The sequence below is a fragment of the Ixodes scapularis genome, unplaced genomic scaffold (assembly GCF_016920785.2).
Source record: "Ixodes scapularis isolate PalLabHiFi unplaced genomic scaffold, ASM1692078v2 PGA_scaffold4__175_contigs__length_147842914, whole genome shotgun sequence".
NCBI lineage: Eukaryota > Metazoa > Arthropoda > Arachnida > Ixodida > Ixodidae > Ixodes > Ixodes scapularis.
The window spans coordinates 144,690,527-144,714,388 of record NW_024609879.1 but is presented as its reverse complement, the minus strand read 5'-3'; the positions used below and the strand labels follow the sequence as shown (position 1 = coordinate 144,714,388).

At 46.5% G+C, this 23,862-nt stretch overlaps 1 long non-coding RNA gene and 1 pseudogene across 2 annotated transcripts; one reads left to right on the top strand and one right to left on the bottom strand.

The window, feature by feature from the left end:
- Window positions 1-1,244: 1,244 nt before the first annotated feature.
- On the top strand, window positions 1,245-4,656 carry LOC121837705. Of its 2 annotated transcripts, XR_006078310.1 has the most exons (4): window positions 1,258-1,360; window positions 1,548-1,692; window positions 3,501-3,611; window positions 4,570-4,656. It is a non-coding gene; the product is annotated as an uncharacterized LOC121837705 (long non-coding RNA). The 2 variants fall into 2 exon arrangements; XR_006078309.1 differs by lacking the exon at window positions 1,548-1,692 and having other exon boundaries at window positions 1,245-1,360.
- A 14,966-nt stretch (window positions 4,657-19,622) lies between these two features.
- LOC115320066 lies at window positions 19,623-20,474 on the bottom strand (annotated as a pseudogene).
- Between the last annotated feature and the right edge of the window lie 3,388 nt (window positions 20,475-23,862).

The following is a 23,862-nucleotide window of genomic DNA, read 5'->3' as shown; positions in this document are numbered from 1 at the left end:
TCCTCGAAGCAAGAGGAATAAAGCACTCGTTCTCGTCAGTCTACCACCCCCAGGCAAACGGCCTGGTGGAGAGGTTCAACAGGGTGCTAAAGTCGTATATCCAGTTGGTGCTGCTGGAACGACGACCACTCAAGTCTACCGTCGTCGAGTATCTGGGTATCTACAGGGCTACACCACACTCCACCACCGGGTTGGCTCCTGCTGTGCTGCTCCACGGACGCCCCATGAGGACAGCACTTGACGTCGTTGGCCTTCCCGCTGCTGAGCTCGACTCCAATCTTGCCCGGGAGATGCGTCGCCTTCGCAAGAGAGTGAGAGACCAACAGGCAAAGAGTAAGGCATATGCCGACCGGCGTCGCGCTGCTAAGGCCCCGAGCTTCCAGGTGGGTCACTTTGTGAGGGTGCGAAGACAAGTTCATGGCCCAAAGGGTACCCCCACTTTCGGACCACCGTTGAAGGTCCTCAAGCGCGTTGGGCGTTGGTCGTTTCTTCTAGAAGACGGACGGACGTGGAATGGGTCGAAATTATCGGCAGTGCCCAGGGAGTCATGGCCGAACCAAGACTCTTTGCTGCAGAGTTCTCCTTGGTATGACAACACAGACTTACCTGGCACGTCTGGGTCGACTCCCACCACGTTACCAGTGGGCACGCCTCCCCAGTCACCGGTCAGTGCGCAACCAGAACTTCAAGCGCCACAGGTGGAACAGAGTTCACCGATGCATGGCCAGGAAGGAGAAGGAGAGCACGTACTGCGACGATCTTCTAGAGAGCGACGCCCACCACAACGTCTTCTGGACTATGTTTAGTGACTGTTCGTACCTTGCAGAAAGTGACTGCTTATGTTATTCAAATAGTGACTGGTTGTTTTCCAGACAGTGACTGCTAGTGTTGTGCAGACTGTGACTGCTAGTGTTGTGCAGACAGTGACTGCTAGTGTTGTGCAGACAGTGACTGCTAGTGTTGTGCAGACAGTGACTGCTAGTGTTGTGCAGACAGTGACTGCTAGTGTTGTGCAGACAGTGACTGCTAGTGTTTTGCAGACAGCGACTGTATTTGTCTGCAGGCAGGTCTGCTTTAATGTGCGTTGTGCAAGCAGCACATAAACTCTTAAGGGGGGAGTGGATGTAGTGTCGTACAGCGACACCCTGTGACGAGTCGTAGTTTTAGCGCCTTCTACGAGATGGCGCCACCACCTTGTTTATGTACAGCACGGCTTGAGACAAGTAAAATTCATTCTCTTCCGGATTGGCACACAGTCTGGTTCTTGTCTGGGTTTCTCCCCTTCCGCGGCCGTCCGGCCCGGAGCACTACAGTGTTACTGCAGCCTTCTTGAACGTTTCGAAGTTGAAGTAGCCAAGCTGTAAGTTTTGATAGGCACAGATCCCAGCGGTTTTGTAGAAACGACTGACAACTCTTCAGAAGCCTAGGAGTTGTGTTAAAAATATTAGTCTAAGTTTGCCATAGCCCCCCCCCCCTCCCCAGAATTATACACAATCGCGTATGAGACTAAAATTCTCGTTTTTATTTTCATGCATTTTTATTTCCAGATTAGATTACACTTTGTGCCTAAAGACTGAATCGTGTAGGATTAAAAAAGAAACGAGATTGCCTGGGGATTTTGTGAGTGCAAACGAAACCTGTAGAAGAAAATTTGAAGCAAGTAATAAGCCTGGTGGATACCATGAAGATCAGGTAGATAGTGCTACATTTATCTGCTGTTGGTGTTAGGAAGAATGTCTAATTGACATGTGTAGTACAGAGTTTCAGTAGCATACCGGTTTAAATTGTATAACCAGATCATTTTCTTTGCTTTTATAAATACCAAGAGTTAGTCAAAGTCTACGTTTTGTTGCAAATAAAGTACGCATATGATCAGTACTTACTTTTAAACTGTTTTTGTCATTCCAGACTCAATTGTATTCTTGTTTTTTTATTTGAGCTAAAGACCCGTTAGTTTTGTCTCAGGTCACTTGAGTCCAACCTCTGTTAACGGTAGCTAAATTTCTTTGGTGCAATGACAGTAGAAATAGCCCACCTAACTAGACTAGCTGTGCCTTACTGTACAATCGGATAAACAGCACGCATAAATATCCTTTTGACCAAAATAAATAGAAATGTCTGTGGCCTTTTGTCGACATTCTTCATTTGGAGCTTATCCATCTCGCAGAGGTGCCTGCGGAGGTACCAAACTTTTAAAGCTCTGCGGAACCCAAGTTAGTCTGCTTCTTGCACAGACGTTGCGATTATGTCAGAACGCAGAGCTGTTATTGGCTTATTGAAAAAAAAATTGGTCACACCACAGCAAGGCAATAAGAGAGAGTGTCGGCAACGAACGAAACATGTTGGATTGACCTCGTAGCGCGTGTGACCGATGGCGTCGCGCCAAGCGGAGTTGGCGGTGGCGACAGCAACGCGCTAACATTTCTTCCTACCCACTCCACTGCGCAGAAACGTTGGATGCGTACTAGGGTACTCACTATAGAAAATCGGGTCGTAGAAGAGCTCTTAGTAATTCTTGAGCTTGTCCATATTTTTCTCCCTATAAAGTTATATTAAGCCCCCCCCCCCCCCCCCCCCTCGAAAGGGTCTTCGTGAAAACAGCCTATAATGGGTTATTTTAGGCTCTATTTCGATGCGAGAGAGTTGTTCATCGCCCAGTTGCCTTTCTAGTGCGCCAGGGGATGATAGTGCTTACGGCGAAACCGTGCTTCACGAGCTGAAAGAGTTCTTGGAGCGACAAAGCACTTTTCAAGTACGATTTATTTTTATTTTTTGAGTGTAGAGGAGCGGTGTATTAGTGCTATCCAACCTTCATTACACTTGACAGAGTGTCGGAGTCAGGCGATTTTCTTGCTCCTCTTATCTCGCGGTTAAGACAAGCAAACGGCGCCAATCGGGATATGTCTGAACCTACACAGTGGAAACACGTTTGATCAGTGACGAAATAAGTATCGTATCCTGCAAAAATCAAATATCAAGAAACAAGTTGTTATTTTATTCCTTCATACCTTTACGATTGTCGGAGTAACATCGACGTCCTTATTTCAAAGAGGCTATAGTCAGTGGCAGCATAAAAACTAAGGACATGGCCTATTGTGTTCGCACTTCTTGCTTTGTATTCTGTTCTTCAATCTCCTTAGTGGGTAATGCTACAATTAATTTGACTGCGCAGCTTTAATAAGGCACCCGTGGCTCACCGCGCCCTGCGTTTTTTTTAAATTCTGAGTGAATATAATCTCAACAGTAATTTTTATTTACAAGGATCATCTAAAGTTTTATTTTTGCACGAAAAACGTTAACAAAAGTTAATAACCATCCAAATAGTGGGAATGTATTACTGCTATTCGTCGAGATTGAAACCATTTATAAATGTTAATGATATTTGTAATAAATAATACTTGCAAGTCATTACTCTAAGCGGCCAAAGCAGCACTCAATATAAATGTCTACATTTAACGATGTATGGCAAAAACTATAAAATATATTACGGTATATTGCAGGATAAGAAGCTGGAAAAATGTATTCTGCGATGCAGAACGCCTCCACAAAATCTACAATATTGGCTACTAGAAGAAGTGGCCATAGACGGCACAAGTTGCGGTAATAGAAAGGTAGGCTCAATACTTGATTTTGTCCGTGGTGAACAAGAGTTCATTCGCCAATATACATAGCGAGGTTTTAGAATGTAAACAGATTTCTTTTAATGTGACTCACTGCTACGTCGATACCCTTTTCGTTATTTCCGAACTCGTCAGGCACTAGATGTGAGAGCAACCGTCACAATGAGCGCGCCAATGAGCTTAAACATGTTAAGTACATTTTTATTTGATTGTTTTATAGTTTATGTTGCAATTAGACTATAGGAGGCAATTGCTATTAGACGCATACAACAACTTGAACAAATTTGCGTGAACGGGAAGGTATGATGTGAATCGGCCGGTTTTCTCGTTTGTGTCAACCCGATTTCGAAACTCAATGCAGAAAGTGTGCCGAAAGTCCTGCGCACAGTTATACTTAGAAGAGTGACGTGGTCGATAAAGTCACGTCGTTACGATTTTGAGAGCAGGTTCTTAGTAAATGCTCCGGCGGCGCGCTGCCGGAATGTAACAACGTGGCGCCCAAACATCGAGTACGACATTTTTTTAACACATGATTGGGCTCAAGATTCGCGGTGCCTTTCCTTGATGAATTTTCGAAGTCAGATGGCAAGAACGCGACAAGAGATTAATGACTATCTCAAGACTTGTTGTCATCTTCTCGAATCTTTAAATATGCCTAGGATATAAAAGTAATTTCCGTCAGTACTTCAGTTATAAGTATACCCAGTATTTACAAAATTAAGTGAAATATTTAGCTAATTAGTTTACTAAATATGAATGGTATATTCAATCTTGTTCGCTGCCGAGACTTATAAACACAGAGTGAAGGTGCCATTGACAGAAAGAACTCTTACTGTTTTATGAAATCTGTTGTTTAATAAAAATATATATATTCTTGTACATCGCTCGCTTATTGGTTGCTGTTAAATTTTAAATGCCATAAAGTATGTATCTGCTTGTATACCCCCAGATCTGCAAAGCTGAAAAGTGTGTTTCATCCAGATAAAAGTCAAGACAGCGTTCACGCCTCAAAATAAAGTTGTTCCAGCGAGAAATCAACGTGTTATATTTTATTTTAATTTTTAAACAATAAAAAAAAGTTCAGGTACTTCTTCCACTATATGCACAGTGTGTTTCCACAGTACTAAGACTCTAAAAAGAGATCGTGTTTTCTGACTTTTGAGATAGTAAAGGGAGCTCATTGTTATCAAATAACTCAGCCAAATGTAAGTAGTGTGTTTGATATCTGTTCTACGTGGTTATTTTAATTATCTACCACATTCCTGTTACGACAACAATCCGCATATTCAAAACTAAATGTATTATAAACTCACCTATATTTCTTGAATAATAAAATGTTTATTTATAACAATATATTGCCGCGCGCGCAGCTGGCCAAGTAGGCAGCGCGCGCGTGGCCTGACGGTTATCGCGCTTGGTTTCCACACTGAAAGCCAGGGTTCGATTCCTGGCCGCGGAGGCACATTTTTGTTGACTCTGTAAAGTAATGTTCTGGTAAATTCGAGAACCATGTTGCTTGTTCGAGGTCAGAATGTTCTACACGCCGAACCTTCTACGCCGATTATTCCAGAAGCCCATACGTGTACATAAGGGGCTCCGCGTGGCGATCTGCATTCAGTTTCGCCCCAGCGTTCGACTCTGCTGCTACGCCGACTTCGACGCCCGCGACGCTCTGTTATTATCTTTTGTACCCTTTTATTTTTGGCAAAAGTTCGCCACATTAAACGTTTATTTCTTCCTGTTTATTTATTGTTTTTTTAGTCACCACCCGTGACATTCTGGTGGAGGTGCGGGGTACCGCATGTCCGTGCAGCGCAGCCCTCCGAGTTCCCGCAGTACAAGTCCGAACCCAAGCTCCCGAGGACCCAACGAAGACCAGATCGAGACTCGATCAAGTCGCCGCACCCAAGGGCTACACCCGGAATACGGACTTTTACCACCCAGGACCAGGCAGCCGACGATGGCCAACCAGTCGCAGACCCCCGCCGCTCCTTGCGTCGTCTACCTACCCGTCGTCCCTCAGACTCCGACGCCATTCCACGGGGACGCCCACGAAGACGTTGAGGACTGGCTTCAACAGTACGAGCGGGTGGCCCAGCACAAGCGATGGACGGACGACCAGCGCCTGCAGAACCTTATTATTTTTTACTTCGCGCTCGAAGGAACGGCCAGGCACTGGTTCGAGAATCGGGAGACTTCGTTGATCTCGTGGACCGCCTGCAAGAATGAGTTGAGGCTAACTTTCACTAACCAGTATCGACGGGAGAGGGCCGAGGACCTTCTTCGAATGAGAACCCAGGGCGCAAACGAGACCATCACCAGTTTCGTCGAGGATGTCCTGCGCCTGGTCACTCGCGCCGACCCTCAAGCCACCGACAAAAAGAAGTTGCGGATCCTGATGCAAGGCGTACGAGATGACATCTTCAGATGCCTCGTCCGCAACCCGCCGACCACCGTCGAAACGTTTGTAACAGAGGCGACCAACATTGAACGGGCCCTGCAAGCACGAGCCGCTCACTTCCATCGAGCTCCTGCCGTCGCTGCACCCACGCCGTCAAGCTGCGCCCTCAGCCCCAATAATCCGGTGATCCGATAGTCCGGGACATCGTCCGTGAAGAACTGAAGAAGCTGATACCTGCCGCCGAACGTCCAGCTTCACTCTCGATCGCCGAGATTGTTCGAGAAGAGGTCCAGCAAGCGCTCCAGCCAGACGTTCTCGCCGACGCTGCACCGGAACCACCTGCTGTGACCTATGCCGCCGTTGTTCGTCGTCCGCAGCCTCCTATTGCTCGGCAGTACCCAGCTGCACCCCGACGAGAAGTCTCTTCGCCGCAGTACGCGCCGCGCCAAGAGCCGCGTGGACTTCAAAAAACCGACGTGTGGCGCACGGATGACGGACGGCCGGTGTGCTTCCACTGTGGGGAGGCTGACCACGTTTACCGGAGGTGCCCCTACCGCCAGCTCGGACTGCGAGGATTCGCTCCAAACGACCGTCGACCTCGTTTTGGAGAACGACCAAGGGACATCGAGGAATACCTCCGTCGCCCTCCGTCACCAGCGCCCACCGCACCACGAGGTTCCCGTTCTCCATCCCCCCAACGTTCCGCGTCGCCTTTCCGTCGGTCGCGCCGTGACAGCCTGTCCCCCCTATCTCGTCGGGAAAACTAAGTGCGGCAACGCCTGGAGGTGCCGTTGCCGAAGACGACCCGAGTAAAGAGCCTCCAAGAACGTTGGAGCGCTCCCACTCTCCCGACGCCACGCATCGCTACGACGCCCCTGTAACAATGTCCAACAACCTAAACGTCGTCATCGACGGCCACGACGCATCGGCACTCGTGGACACCGGAGCAGACTACTCAGTCTTGAGTGGGAGGCTCTCCCGCCGCCTTCGAAAAGTCATGACGCCGTGGGAAGGGCCCCAAATACGAACCGCCGGAGGACATCTCATCACACCAGTCGGGAGATGCACTGCTCGCGTCGAGATCCACGGTGAAACGTGCCCTGTCAAGTTCGTCGTTCTGCAAGACTGTTCGAGGGACGTTATCCTCGGAATGGACTTTCTCTGCGAGTATGGCGCCGTCATCGACCTCGGAACAAACCGGCTGACGCTACGAAAACCTGCTCCACCAGCGGAGGAACCCCAAGCGACGTCACGCACGGTCCGAGTCCTCGCAGACCACGTAAACCTACCACCGCGGTCGAGTGTTTTCGTACTTGTCGGGATCGATGAAGCTTCCTGTGGCGAAGTTCTTCTCCAGGGAAGCCTCCAATTGCTCCTGGGAAGAGGCATAGGCGTCGCAAGGGGTGTAGCTGAACTGCAGGATGGGCGGACTGTGGCCCTCGTGACGAACTTCCGAAACGAAACGCAACACCTCACGAAAGGTGCAGCCGTGGGCCACGTCGAGGAACTCCGAAACCCCGCCGAAATCACCGGGATTACTGACGAATCCTCGCCGCCCCAGCAAGACAGTATGTTGCCAGCGCAGCTCGACATTGACCCTAAGCTTCCAGACCCTAAACGACGTCAGCTGGTTAACCTCCTCGCCGAATACAGTGACTGCCTCGCGACGTCGTCGAGGTTGCGCCAAACCGCCGTTGCGAAACACCGCATCGTTACCGAGGACGACGCGCGCCCTGTGCATCGATCGCCGTACAGAGTCTCCGTTAAAGAAAGGGAGGTGATCCAGGAGCAAGTGCAAGAGATGCTGAACGACGACATAATCCAACCTTCAAGCAGTCCGTGGGCCTCTCCAGTCGTGCTGGTTAAGAAGAAGGACGGAACTCTTCGGTTCTGCGTGGACTACCGGCAGCTCAACACGGTTACGAAGAAAGACGTCTACCCACTCCCCCGCATCGACGACACTCTAGACCAGCTGCGCGCGCGGCAAGCGCGATAACCGTTAGGCCACGTGCGCGCTGCCTACTTGGCCAGCTGCGCGCGCGGCATTATATACAGCCAATGAAAGAACTATTCATTATGTTGTTTCGCAGGGAAGTGCCAGTCGCAAACTAAAAGTGTTCGTGCAAGCATCGTACTACCTACTTGTCAATGCAGGCATATACTAATTCATATAAGTGCTTACGTCCTCTCCGTAATATTCGGATTAAGCTATACAATATCCTAATATTCGGATTAGACTCTTTGTATACAAGTATACAAAGAGTCCTTCTATAAACATATGTAAAAAAGTAAAAGGGGCAGCGTTTTTGCGGAGCTTAACTACATACTTATAAACACTATAGCATCGTCTTGTCTGATGTACAGTTGGCTATATAAAATATCGCCGAAAGTAATCGACGACCTGAAAGGTAAAATCGATTTTCACTGTCCTGCATTCGCGAATACACCGAGAGCGAAAAGAGTCGAGGGTGCATCGACTCCAATGCGCTTGTTAGTCTCGGTGGTGTTTCAGCAGACGGTTTTTACTTGCCAATAATATTTTTGCTACATCAATACTCTCATCTATCAACCTTGCCAGATTACCGCCTTAAAAACCAGCAAATACGATAAAATTGTGAATTAAAACGTAAATATCGCTGCTCGCAACAAGCGATCGAACCGGGGTCCGCGTGAAAAATCATAATTGGCCGAGAAAAGCCTGAGGCCGAAAGGCGGTATTCCGAAAGCGTGCTGTAGCAGGGTGCAGAACGGCTTATGGATGCCGTTCTGCACCCTGCTATAAGCTTGACAACCAACAGGAAACCTTCCTAGCGCCACTACAGAGCCACGTATCGCTCTTTCGTCGGTTTGGCAATTGCTCGTTCGTGTTAATCCATAGCCTCCTCCATACGGAGAAACCCTGGCACGTAGCGAGAAGAGACGGCCGCCGTAAATGGGAAAGGAGGGGCCGGGAATCGGGAGCGAAGGGGAGATTGCCTGCTAGCGCCACACAAGAGCGAGCGGCCAAACGCAGAAACACTTTTTTTTTTCCTCTTTTCTCTCGGTATCGTGGAGAGGAGAAACTCAACGTCGATCCTTTCCCGTTTCTCCCTGCGCCCGCATCCCCGCAACGGTCCTTGAACGCGAAACCGACGGTCGTGGCCGTCGGTTTCCTTTAGTCAAAACAGCATGGTTCTTCCGCGGCACGATACGATGGTCCGACGACGACACACTCCGCTGGCACGCCGACAACTCCGCCGACGCCACCGGCATGGTGCATTGTTGCCAGCGCCCTTTCGAATCGCCGCCGCCGTTTCTCCCGGAGTGCGATAACGAAGGTGTCGAAAACACGAAAACAAACATGGTTCGGGGAGCGGCCGCTCGTGACCCAAGCGCTCGCACACTATCTCTGCCCTTTCTGCTCTGCGCTACCATATTGGTCACCGCTTCGCGCGCTCCTCCTCTCCTTTTTTCTGCGGCCGCGCGCCCTATGGCTCCGCCGTCGATGTGCCAGGCTTTCTCCGTATAGACCTTTTCCACAAGGGTGCCGCCATCTTGAATTGCCGTTACTTCCAGTATGGGCGAAAACACTGTTTTGCCGTCGCCACGCCAATAGAATACATTTAGGATATAAGCGTAACCGTCACACATTCTCGTTTTGGTTCCCCTCTATTTTTTTTTTTTTTTTTACTGGTTACAGGTTGAAAGCTTTTATTAATTTTTTCGTCGCTAATACCGGATACGCCTGTTTGGTGTCTGGGGACGAGAGTGCACGAAAAAGGTCTATAGAGGAGGCTATGGTTAATCGCTTTTAGTGCTGACTCTAATCGTTTCAGGCACGTCATGATTAGCTCGTCAGCAAACTCATTGTATGTGTAGCGACGGCATGCTGCCGAGGTGATGGCAAGCCTCTCAAAAGGAGTACACACTCCTCTGCTTCATCTGTGCTTTGCTTTATCATAAGAGGTTAGGCGAAGGCTACAAGAGGTATATAAGCAGGGACACACACTAAAAGCTGAAGATGGCCGCGCATTCAGCTATGCTTGAGAGGTTGGCCGATTATAGTGAAGACAACACAAAGTGAGGAATGTGGTGACGTTGCGCTTTTGGAGCTCTTTGATTGCTCCCTTCAGCTCGTAGCGTCGGCTGCCTTATGACTTGAGGTGTAAATAGGTCTAATACTGAAATCAGGCGAACAATTGTATTAGTGTGGCGATGGGGGTTAGTTGGTTCATACTGATGAAAAGGCACACAGCGCACAGTACACGGGGACTAAAGGAAGTGCGAACAGGACAAAGCGCTGACTCTCAACTGAACTTTAATAACATGACAACAAAACAAAGAAAACAACAACCCCGCCCACGTCACATGATGCATTCACCACGTGCCCCAAAAAACAATCTCTTCACTACTTAAACCCAGTGACGTTTGGCTTACGCAGTTGGCGCCTGCTTTTATATTTGCATGCGCCTCTAAAATTTCTCTGTTCACTCTTTCCCTTCCATTTTCAATGATACCAGTCTTACTGAAGGTAGGTTTGCACCCACATTCGTGACAATGCAATGGCAGATACCTCCTTTCAGCCCCCCACTGATCGCAACGTCAAGTCATGCTCCCACAGTCTGTGTTTAACATATCTGCCCGTCTGATCGACGTAGGCTTTTCCACACGTTAGTGGAATCGTGTACACAACTCCCACCTTGCAAATAACATTTTGATTTTCCTGCTTCAGCGAACAAGCGGGGCCTTTGTCCTTCTTATCGCCAACTCTCGCGTATAAGAGCGCCAGCTTACACCGAGCGGAAAACACCAATGGCACATCGTACCTCAAGGCAACTTTTTTCAATTTGTGTGAAATTTCATGGAGATACGGTATTACAAGCGGACTCTTATTTGGCCTTTCCCTCTGGAGACGAGGTTCCCCCTTGAGTTTCTTTCACAAACCCTCCGCAACGCTCAATAAAACCGAAGTTCTTTGTTTTGTTTTCATGTGATTAAAGTTCAGTTGAGAGTCAGCGCTTTTCCTTTTTTCACTTCCTTTAGTCTTCGTGTACTGTGTGCTGTTCGCCTTTTGGCCGAACAATTGTGTATACCTACTAATAAGTATCCCTCAACCCGTTTATTTATGAATGATTGTATCGATTAGTTTAGTGTGTACTAGTGACTGATTACCTTTATAACTGCAATTGCAACAACACATAAAACCATGAATTGAAAGAAAGTTGATGAACTACTCTAATGTCCACAGAACCCAGTAAACACAAAGTGAAGACGGTATCCGTGTAAAAGTCATACATTTGTTTTAATAAATATTCAAATTATAACTAGCACCCTGCATATCCAAGAAAATTTCTCTACGCAAACCCAGTATATTTTTGTGGGAGATGAAAAGCTGATTATAAAAGTCCAATTGGGTCTGGACAACCCATTGAAATCGGTAGTTCCATCCACATTGCGTCGAAAAATTCAGGTTATACTTTGGTATTTAACTAACACAAAATTAGTTTTTGTTTATATATGGTGAGCTATATATTCTGGCACATGACAAAATAAAAATGGCAGAAAGAAACGGAATGAAAGCTCGGTTACAGCTGATGACTGTTTGAACTAAGAACATATATCTTGTTCTTGACAGAGCGGGCGCAAATGTCAGCGGTTTACACAGAGCAAAAGAAAGAGAAAAGTTTCCTAAAACTAGACTCACATATTGGTCATTTTTACTATGCCCATACTTTGACTTCTGTCGCCAACATTCAGTCGTTACATATGAATACGAGTTCACTCATTTTACTCAAACGGTGCGTCTTGCAACAGAGTTAAAAAGAAAAAATTGTAAACACTGACGCAACCCGTAAGGGGAAGCACAGCGACAGCTGAGGTGTGACGTCGATGCGGCTAATGTGTCATTTCGGAGCAGATGGACCGAATAAACGGTAAAGGTGTGAGTGCATACCAGAGAGTCCGGCTGGGCGTTTCGTATTAAACCGTGTTACACTCCGGATAAAAATTTTATGTCATTTTGGAACCAATGAGGGTGTATTAAGTAGGGAGCATTTCAGCTGTCTGCGTAAGATGAGAGCGTCCTTTTTCCTTTTCTCATTTTGGTACGAATATTCATAGGTGCCAAACAAAAAACTCAGAATAACCGAGACATGGAAGCATACAAGACGAAGCGCACTCTCAAGTCGAAGCTTTATTGAAACAAATATGCACTATTAACATTAAATTTCAGGCTATTCGTTTAGAATATAAAAACTCTGTATCTGCGAGGTGCATTGGCGGGGCACTAACAGACTTGTTTTCGCCTGGCCTTCTCACGGCTGATGCAGAGTGGATTGTAAAATTATAAAGCAGTTTTATTTAGGTATTTCCGGAGAATTGTTGTTTGTGCTAATTCTGGGTCACGTGGGCACCTATCCGCAGCGCAATCTGCCCTGCCAGATTGCGCGGCGGAGACAACTTCACTGACCGTCAGTTTACCTTACTTGGCTGTTATCTCGTTATCAGCGGCCGGTGAAACGTTTTGGGGGGGTGACCTAAATGGCCCGCGTCGATATGGAGCGTGGTCGACGGCACGAAACCTCGAAGTCTCCAACAAAAGCTATCACTGTACAATCGCTGTAAAATTGGCAGCGACCTTTATTTCCAAAGTCCTATATTGCATCAAATACCGTATTTAAGGAGCGATCATTTAGGAGTGCTGAGAAGACGTGACATTAAACCCTCGTTTTGAGGAGTGAAGAGCATATTGCCGCGCGCGCAGCTGGCCAAGTAGGCAGCGCGCGCGTGGCCTGACGGTTATCGCGCTTGCCTCCCACGCTGAAGGCCAGGGCTCGATTCCTGGCGGCGGCTACACATTTGATGTTCTGGTGAATTCGAGAACCATCTTGCTGATTCGAGGTTAGAACGTTCTACGCGCCGAACCTTCTACGCCGAAACCCCACGAGGGTACATAAGGGATTCCGCAAGGCGAGCGGAGTCAGTTTCGCCCCAGCGCTCGACTCTGCTGCTACGCCGACTTCGACGCCCGCGACACTCTCTTATTATCTTTTGTACCCTTTTATTTTTGGCACAAGTTCGCCACATTAAACGTTTATTTCTTCCTGTTTATTTCTTGTTTATTGGTCACCACCTGTGACAATATACTGTTCATAAATCTTACCGCTAAATACAACGAGAAAATTGACATAATTTATAGGAAATGTGACGTCGATTTCCCTCTTAAATTTTGATGAAAACAAAACTGATGTATAGGTCATGTGACTTCATGTCACGTCACGTAAATTTTCTGCTAAATTTAGCAAAGAAATTAAATTGGCGTCTAGGTCCTATTGTCACGAAGTACAAATGTTGAGGCGGCGAATAACTGAAGAAATTAAGTGTTTAATGGGGCGAACTTGTGTCCAAAACAAAATAGAAGAAGGCTACCGTCACAGGCGTCGATGTCGGCGAAACAACAGGATCGAGCGCTGGGGCGGGACTGACTTCGGCTTGCCACGTGGACCCCCACTTGTACACGCGAGGGCTTCTGGAACAATCGGCGTAGAAGGTTCGGCGTGTTGAACTTTCTAACCTGAAATCAGCAACAAAGTTCAGATCGCCGCGTCGTCGGATGAGCTTGTTGGGTCCGAAATAGCGTTTCAGAAGTTTATCGCTGAGACCGCGGCGGCTTATCGGTGTCCACACCTATACCCGGTCTCCGGAAAACGAATACCGCTTAGAACATACCACTGACGTTAATGACCTGTGAAACATCCAATCGTTTTTCACCACACGTAATCTAAGTCCCAGAAAACATTAAAGAAAAACGATCAGCGTTCACTCCCTCAACTTGCAGCTAGGACAAGCGGCCACATGATCTGGAACCAATTATATACCGCCAATGTTGATTACAGGCACGCAGAGTGGTTGTTTGGGCGAGTTGGTTTGATATCTTATACAATCTTGTGCGCAGCAAAGAGGAGCACAAAAGAAGAGAACAGGACAGAACAAGGCGCACCTTGCTGTGTCCTGTTCTCTTGTTTTGTCCTCGTCCTTGCTGCGCACAAGATTGTATAAGATATAGGCACGCGCTGGGATTGGCAAGGCACAGGACACCCGCTGAGTTCCAGACAATGTTATGGTTCGGCTATTGTCGTCATTGCAGCGACTGGACACGGGCTATTTCCCGACGATTATCACAAACCCAAATCGAGTGTCTATGCAATGTTCGGGTCCAATCTATGAGCCGCGTTCAAATATCGTCCCTGGAGGATACCGCCATCCCCCAGTTACATCATCAAGTTTTGCGAAGGAGATATTGAATGAAACGCTCGCTTTTGTTCTTGAAAGTACACAGCAACCAAGACGTTTCTTGGCCAGTGTCGTTGCGTTCGAGTGTCCTTGAGCCCCACTAGCGCCAGTAAGCTCGTGTAAAGTGTAAAGGTTCAGCCTTTCCACTCTGGTGAAGAATTTTTTTCCTCCACGCAATGGCAGTCGCAGAACAAATTGATCCCGTAAATGATGACGTTACAATATGGTGCTGAGCTCTAAACAAACCGTTGCTATACTCCACGGACCAGCGAAGCTGTACGTTCGCCCCGTGTGTTTCTTCTTCGTCCTCGTCTGTGTTGCGCGCTGTTTCCTACGGTGAATTCCCACCAACTCGGCCAACTCTCCATTTTTCTATAATACTTAAAAGTGTTGCCGCCATCTATGAGTGACGGCGGCAACCAGACTGGTTTTTTGGGCCGTCGCTCATTGATGGCGGTAGCTCTCCATAGTTTTGTGTAGTTTGGTGTCGACATTTGTGTGGTAACGGGAACGGAACTGGAGTAGCTAACCCTGAACAGGTCTGCTGTAAAAATATTCCAAATGAATAATATTGCACCGCCTCTTTTATACAGACTCGTTGGTTCAAACACGCTATGGAATTTTTGTCGGGTGTGTTACCCGGTTTAACACGAAACGCCTATGCGGACTCCATGGTCCGCGCTCACGCGTTCACCGCTCATTCAGTCCATCTGCTTTGAAATTACATCTTAGAAGATCCGGAATGAAAACTCAGCTTATGCGCCGTTTTACCGTACGGGTTGCGTGAGTTAACACTTTTTCAAGCATTCTATGATATCGCTGACAGGTGCCCTACAATCGATTCCAAGCTTCAACTACTACTATATTTACTACACTACAAGGACAACGGACGTCTGTTCGACTGGTGGTGAAATTCCATATCAGTTAACGCTGAAAAAAAATCGATATGACGACGATATTACGTCCCGCTTTGTGTGTTCAGATGCTAGGCATAATGAGACAAGCTCTTAGTTCAGAGCACTAAATTGAGTCCGTTTTGAGTATTACGTTTGAATTGAAGAAAAATTAACTATACAAATTGACGGAGTTGAAAACTCGTCAATTTGTATAGTGCTGTGGTTGTGTCGATCTCAATGTTTAGTTATGCTATTCAGGTTTATCTGCTCAACCTAAAGATACAGGACGTCTTATTTTAATTCGAACATGACTTCTTTTTAGAAAAAGTCGGGTGACAGTTAGACGAGTGCCATCTTCAACAAGTATGATCAGGCTCGGCGGACATTAGTTGACAAAATCGTCAAAGTTAATTGGTTAATCAGCTAAAACCTCTTAATGAACATTTAATGACTTGTTAACGGGAATTGTAAGACTTGCAGTATGAACGGCATTAACTAGTACAAGCCTGAACAATAAAAAAAAGGTTGAAAGGTATCGTTCTAAAATATTATTCGATACATTTTCTCGTTTTTGCCCAATTTACAAATTTTGCGCAAATAAGGGAATCCAGCCCTGCCCACCGTGATGCTTGGAGAAGTGGCGTAGTCGTTTAGGTCACTTTGTCACTTATGTCATCGGCGCATCCGCCAAGGACACGCTGGCAAGATAGTGACGATGCGACATACACGACTACGACACTCTTCCAAGCGTAATTGGGAGAAGGGCTTGACCCGCTCTTTTTCGGCACAATATTTAAATTGGGCGAAGAAACACGAAACTTGATCGATTAATATATTTGAAACAATTACCTTCTCGCGAATTACATAAATGTATCTGGCCTCCAACAGTTATTGCCGTAAATTTGGTAATTTCAACATTATCCCTAACACCAATAACTAAAACTGTATTCAAATGAGTTTAGTTACTTAGTAAATTTACCGCGGTGATTATCCCTTCATGTAATGTCTGCTGAGCCTCATAAATAAACGGTGGAGACAGAACTCCGCTAACTCGCATCCCCTATTTAAAGAAACAAACATGCTCGAATAAAAATTAAATACCCTGTATATTGCTAGAAAGCCAGAACCATGCTCACTCGACTTTATGATTACCGTCGTTCTTGCACTCGACATTCGAATGCTGTGGACAGGTATGATGCAGAATGTCATGTCCGTAACAGACCGATCACCAAACGGCGGCTATTACGAAGAATCACACACGTCGTGTTAAAACACGAACAGAAATAAGTAGCGCACAACGAATGCCTTGCTGCTTTGCCACCAGAAAACTTGTTTACTCGAAAAATGACAAGAGTGATTGTTTTCCGACAGCCACAAGAGTCATTGTTGTTTGACAATCCAAAAGGGCGACATGACTGGGGCTTCAGCGAATACCTGCCAAACTCGTACCTGCAAGGTAATAGAAAAAAAAGCCTATTTTTAAGAACAAGCTATAAAACACGGCAGACCTCAGGGCGTGTAAAAGAATAGCCACAAAAATACACAACAATCTACTATCCCTCCTTGTTATATAAACATGGTTCCAACTAGAAGCTTGCTGAACGTAATCGAAATCCCCCAAGTCAGCCAATTGTAGGTAGACTGACGAGCTCGATTATAATAATAATAATCTTTATTTTGTTGGGTGTCCAAAAACAGCACAATGCCTAAATAGTGGTACACCGCTCGTCATCAAGGATAAATGCAGGCAACAAAACAAGGTCGTGACTATGTACAAATAATTGACTCAAGCCTATGTCGAAAAACAATCAGGTCGCTAAAGATATCTACAGCAGATTGATCCAGTTTGTTAAATTCAAGTTGCATTCTTGTTAGTGGTGACGCGACATTCAAAGCAGACGGGTAAAAAGGACTTTGAAATCGATTGGACCGCAAGGGAACGTGAAAACAGACAGTGCTTAACAAAAGTGGTGAGTCAACAGCACCGTTTACAACCTTATGTAAAAACATTAGACCACGTAATCGTCTTCTATCGAGTAACGTACACAACCCAAGTTTTTTAAGTAATTGTTCGTAGCTGTAGTAGCAAGTACGGTCGAAATATCTGTCGTAAATTATGCCTATGAAGCGTTTTTGAACACGCTCAATACAGCATGATGCAGTGAGGTTAATGCAGTTCCATACAGAAGAAGCATACTCCAGCTTCGTACGCACTAGGCAACAAAATAAACGCACAAGACAAACAGGCGAAGAAAACTTTCTCGTGAAACGAGATATCGCCCCAAGGTTTCTAAAAGAGGCGTTGCAGATAGTTAAAACGTGATGATTAAAATTTAACGATGAATCAATAAAAATTCCAAGATCACGAATGACGGAGACTCGGGTGATGACGCTGCCACCTATTGTGTAGGAAAATGCAAGCGAATCACGCTTTCTAGTGAGAGACATTGTTCTTGTTTTTTGTTCGTTCAGTGGAAGATAATTCTTTGCACACCACTGTGAAATTTGCAATGCGTCCTCCTGAAGAAGTACGCAATCGGAGTGAGATTGTACATGTCGAAACAGTTTGATGTCATCCGCATACAAGAGCACTTTTGAATTTTTCGCACAGAGCGAAATGTCATTCACAAACATCAAAAATAATAGTGAACCCAGGTTGCTTCCTTGGGGTACTCCAGAAGGCGATGAAAAATAATCGGACATGGATCCTGACACACGAACATAATTTGTACGACATGTAAGATAACTTTTGAACCATTGGCAGTAAGTCAAGCACAAACCATAGCTATCTAGTTTCGTCAGAAGTGTGCTGTGATTAACCTTGTCGAATGCCTTCGTCATATCAAAGTATATTACGTCGACTTGCTCGCGGTTGCAAACCAATGGAACGGCATAATCTAAAAAAGAGCATAGATTGGTTTCAACCGACTTACCCTTCAGAAATCCATGTTGTTCTGGGTTCATTTTATGTCTAAAGTGCCTGTACAGACGTTTATGCATTATCATTTCAAAAACTTTGGAAAAACTGCACAACAATGAAACGGGACGATAGTTGTTTACAGTACTAGGGTCCCCTGCTTTATGAATCGGAACAACAACAGAGCGTTTCCAGATAGAAGGAAACATTCCTGAATGTATCGATAAATTAAATATGTGTAATAAGACAGGAGTTAGCAGTTCGGCACACCCTTTCACAATAAAACTTGGAATTCCATCTGAACCAGCAGACAGCTTCGATTTCATATTACGAATGCTTTCCCTGATTTCAGGTTCGTCAATTGGGATAAAAGACAGAAAATCAGATGTGCCATGGCACGTCGCGTTATTGTCAGGGACAGATGCTGATGAAAAACATGATTTAAAATGCTCAGCAAACATGTTGGCAATTTCAATTGAATCACACGTATAGCCAGAACTATTTCGCATCGGTGCCACGCTACTATTCCGCTTCTTTTTTGTCGGTACATATTTCCAAAAGTTTTGAGGCTTGGCGTACATGGCAGACTCAAGCCCATGCAAATGTGCACTTTCGTCTTTTTTAAAAAGCCATTTTGCCAAAGCACGACACTCACTAAATTTTGCGTACCACTTGTCCAATCCCGACCTTTTAAAAAGACGGTGATAATGAAGCTTACGTCTCAAGCAACTTCTTAATTCCTTTGAGAACCACGCAGGGTACTTGTTTAGTCTCGAAACACGTTTAGGCACGAAGTCATTTATCGCGCTCGAGACCACTTCTGTAAGTGCCTCAGCAGCTGAATCAGCGCACTTGTTATTCAGGATAGGTTTCCAGTCATAGCACTGAAAGTACTTGTACATATTCAAGTAATCGCCACTGCTGTACAGTAAGTACTCATAGCTGCATAGGGCCTGTTTACGCAGCGGAAAACAAAATGACACAGCGAAAGGCGGATGGAAATGGTCAACACGTGTTAGGGGGTCAGTGATTGGCGAAATATAGTTGATTGGAGTAGAAACTAATACAAGGTCAAGCACATTTCCCGCTGAATTCTGGATGGTGTTACGTTGTTCAAACCCATTAATATACATAAAGTCAAACAGGCTCGAAGCTTTCAGGCTGGTGACATCGCTCGTAATCAAGTTATAATTGGCCAGCCAGTCAATTCCAGGTAGATTAAAATCCCCATATATATGCACACGAAACTTTGTCACGTCTAGCTTCCCTTCTAAATCCCTAAAATGACGTGCAAAAACGTCCGAGCTAAGGTGTGGCGGAAAGTAGTAGTTACCTATTAAAAAATTAAGCCCATCACGGCACGTCACCTCGATCCATACACATTCCGAGTACAATTCAAGATCGTACCTTCTCCTTGCACACAGAGAAGTGTCAACGGCCGTTAAAACACCTCCCCCATATCGCTGTCGCGTGGCGGCATAATCTCGGTCCTTCCGAAATACTGAATAACACGGAGGAAAATACTGAGAGCTGGGGATAGTGTCCTCGAGCCACGTTTCAGTAAGGGAGATGATAGTGTACGAATTACCTATAACTCCGGACAAGAACTCGGATGACTTCGTCCTAAGACCACGAACATTCTGGTAATAAAGCGTGCACTCCATGGTACCTGATTATGCGTTTACATCGACCGAGGTGTCCGTGTCCGAGAGTTCTTGAAGAATGCCGAAAAAAGGGCGAAAAAGGCACCCTGCCGGCCAAATGTCAGGTGTGTTGATTTCGTCAAAGTCATCGTTCTCGACCAATACATGAAAAGAGGCGTAACTATCATGTTTAGTTGCAAGCTTGGTGCACTTCATCCACTTGCCTTTGAGAACACCAGCCAGGGATTCCGTAATGTCCGATTCAGTCGTATGTGGATTCAACCGGGAAATGAAGAGCGCTCGACGTCTTGGTTGGCGCGGCACGCAGCTCAGCTTGCTGACGGTGTTCCTTCCTTCGATAGGCTTGACCCTTTTCTTTCGCGTGAATGTCTGGAATCCTTCGGCGTCCACGTCATTCCTCTTTGGTTCAGGTTGAGTGGCCGTTGCCAAATTTGAGCGTTGTGGTAAACGAAAGGGTTTAGTTGATTGTCTGCCAATACCATCATCGTCGGTGTTTGTTGTAGACTTGCTCGGATTTTTCAAGGCAGCAGCGAAGTTACTTGATTGTCTAGCTGGCAAACCTTGCACTTCCAACGGTGTGCTCGCTTTGCGCAGCAGTTCCGTGTTTTCCGAAAGCCGCAGACGCAATGCCTCGTTGTCTGCTTTTAGCATTTTCACGTCTTTCGCTAGTGCATCGATTTTGTTGCAAAGCTGGGCAACAAGCATGTGAAGACTGACCTCGGTAACGGACGATTCATGGTTGGCGTGCGAACCAGTTTCTTCCATTGAAATGGACGAGTGGGCGTCACCAACCTTCGTTTCCTGAGAGTCCAGGCGCTTCACACACGTAGAGCACTTGTAGCTGCTGACACCGTTCACCATGAGCAGGTCGTAATCCCCTTCAACCACGTTGATGCATTTGCAGTGAAATCTGCGCCTGCAGGTCCCGGAGCAAACAAGAAACTGCTGCCTTCCATAGAAGGGGGCGGAGCAGCTCCCGCACACGTCCTTACTGCCCGTCATTCCGAGCAGGAATCTGTGGAGTTTGTCTGTCTCGGCCAAGAACAGTGGAGGAACCTTAAATTTAAAGTTGTTTATGCGGGAGCCTTGAACTAACCTTGCTTGCTCTTGTTGGTGTCCGGCTCACCACAACGAGGCAGTGGAAAATATTATCTGAAACAAATCCAGCTTGATGGTTTGACTTCGTGGTGCGGGCGATCAATGGCATTGCGCCACTGATTGCTTAACTTTCTCATGCATGGAATGATAGTGACTATATAATAAAGTATATATTGCGACGTTTATCTTGGCCACATCTTTAGCAGATGAAATATTGCTATCTTAATAATATAAGCTGCAAGAGAAGAAAGGAAGTAGCAAATAGAAACTTCGAACCGGACGAAGAAAAAAAGAGGCCAAGACGGGCGAAGTACGCAAAGGAGCAAGTGAACAGAGACATTTCCATTGGTCGGTCATGAGTGACATCTTTCCGACGATTGACTTCAATGTCACACGCACCCTCTGTACCAGCTGCCCCCCCCCACTTCTCGCTCCGACAAAAATCATGTCCAAACCGAAAAACGGAACGATGCGTTTCCGCGTTCCGTTTTTCGGCTAAAGAGTGGACAGTTTCCACTTTTCTATGCTTGGTTTTGACACATTTTACTTCTTCGTCCTTGTTGCTTTCGCCGCTTTTATATGTTTTAAACTGTGAGCCACCCAGACACCTGGACCACTTTATTGAAGACTCCCCCCCCCCCCCCCCCCCGGTAAGGGAGCGAAAGACGAGTGTCCCTTAGGAAATTCAGGGAATAGGTGAAAGCTCACAGCGGATGCCATACTTTGTTTTGTTCGGTGCGAACAAGAATGTAATAGCCAAAATACTTAGTGAAAATTTCCAACGTAAACAGATAACTTTAAATTGGGTCCGCTACTACTTTCACACACTATTCGCAATTTGTTTTTGAGCTCGGCGAGTTTTCATGTTCACTTTAACTTCACGTGAGAAAACAAACGTCACAACAGTATGTTAGCTTATTTTTATTAACGTTTTAATTCGTTGTTTTATAAGTCATATTGCAGTGGCCCTATAGACGGCGCTCGCTATTAATCACTTCAAAACTCATATAAATTTACGAACATGTAACGGGTTTTGAGATAATGATTGGCTAGTTTTCCCTGTTATGTCACCCGATTCCGAAACGCGATGCTGAAAGGGCGCCGGAATTCCTTTTCGCAGCCATGCTTAGAATAGTGACGTTGCCCGCACATCGTCATCAGGGAGTATTCGTAGATAGTTTATGCCGTCTTGCAGCACTCTACGCAACCTGCTACGATACCCAGAACTCTGCATTCAAGGCCACCGACGCGCAGGCACAGTTGCGGCTTCCTCGTTGCGGAGGGCTTAGCAGAGAGGGAAACGCGGTCTTGGAAAACTCCCTATTATCTCTACACTGCCTCCTTGGTAGATGCGCCGACAGCTTTCTGTTAAGTTAATTACGAGGTACCCTTGCACCAAGCACGTCACTCCTCTAATCATGATTGTTTACAAGGTCTCGCAGTGCTTTTTTTCTGTATATATTTTCAAACTTAGACGACAAAAAAAAAAAAGCGAAACAGATTAATGTATATCTCAAAACATGTTACCTTCTATCCGAATCTCTAAATTGGCCTAGGATTTAGTAGTAATTTCAGTAAATACTGCCATTATAACATCACCCGTAAAACAATTACTCAAAAGATCTTTAACATAGTTTAGTTAATTAAACTACAAATTCTGAAGGAACCATTGAACGATTTCAAATTAACTTTTAATTACTCACTGCACGTCGTTCATGGGATCAAAAGATAACAAGCAGGCAACCTTAGGAAGGCTAAATCCTAATTTTTGCCATGACATTTTGCCAAGGAGTATTTTACACTCTCTCCCTCGAACGCTCGCGACCAAGCTCTGGTGCCTGGAGCGCGTCTTCGACTGGGGTATCTGGGGCGCTATGCGGCCCGTACATCAAAGTCGGTCCCGAAGTGGTAACAAATGAAGTTACAGAAGCTCGAGTGTCCTGTTGCTGCGTGTCGCGATCCTGGCGGTTGGCCGCAGAAATGCTAACGAGAAGCTGCGAGAAGCGCGCTGTCGTCACGGCGTCTGAACTTCTGGCTGCTGAAACTTCCGTGGACTGCCACACTGGAGAGCGACCTGCAGCAGAATAGGCGTCGGCCCCACACCACGGCTGGAGGGACGCTGACAGGATCACGACTGGCGACAGCGTGAAACTTCTATGACGTCATCAGGAGCAAATCGAGGGACCACTCTTTTGGACGCGGTAAACACACCAGCCGGAGACGCATTCCAGGCACCCCAAGGACGTTTAAACAGACAGGACCCGGCATGACTTCAGCCTGAGTGAAGCCGGAAGAGGCGTCCCAGACTGCCTCGCGCACCCGTTCCTAGGCCGTGCGGTTGCGCACCGGCGGTTCGTCTGCTTTCCAATCCGCTCCGGCGTGTGCTTCACGAGGCTAGCTTTCGATGCGGTCGGCGTCCGCCGTGGGCGTCCACGATGCAAATGCTTTGCAGCGTGAGTGTCTATACTTAGTTCCACATTATGTGCGAGCCAAGTCAGAACTGGAAGCGCGAGCCCGTTGTTCTGTGCGCTCCTGGCTTGCATGCGCGCTCGTGCGATCTGTGCACTGTCCAAAGCTGTATGCTCGTTCTTGAAGCTCCGGCTCCGCTCGGACCGCTCGGACCTACGATGAAACGTACTATAATAACAACACAGGAATCAAACGCAGGTGTCCCAAAACGCCAAATGCTGGTGCGGGAGGCAGTGGACAGTGAAATCTGCCCGCGTACGACTACGATAAGCAGCGCGACAAGGCGCGGAGCGTAGAGACCCCCTTCGTTCAGAAAGTACGTGATCAACCCAAAATCGATTCAGTTTGAGTTGCAACTTCTCTAAAATCTAGGCATTCTAAGCTTACGAAGCGAGCTGCGCGGGGCCACTATTTGGCTGGAGACGTGGCGTGGTGGAATCGAACAATAAAATATGAACACAAAACAAGCCGTTTTCGCTCTTCGTCACTCTTAATTAGATCTACATCGAATTCTATACAATGATGG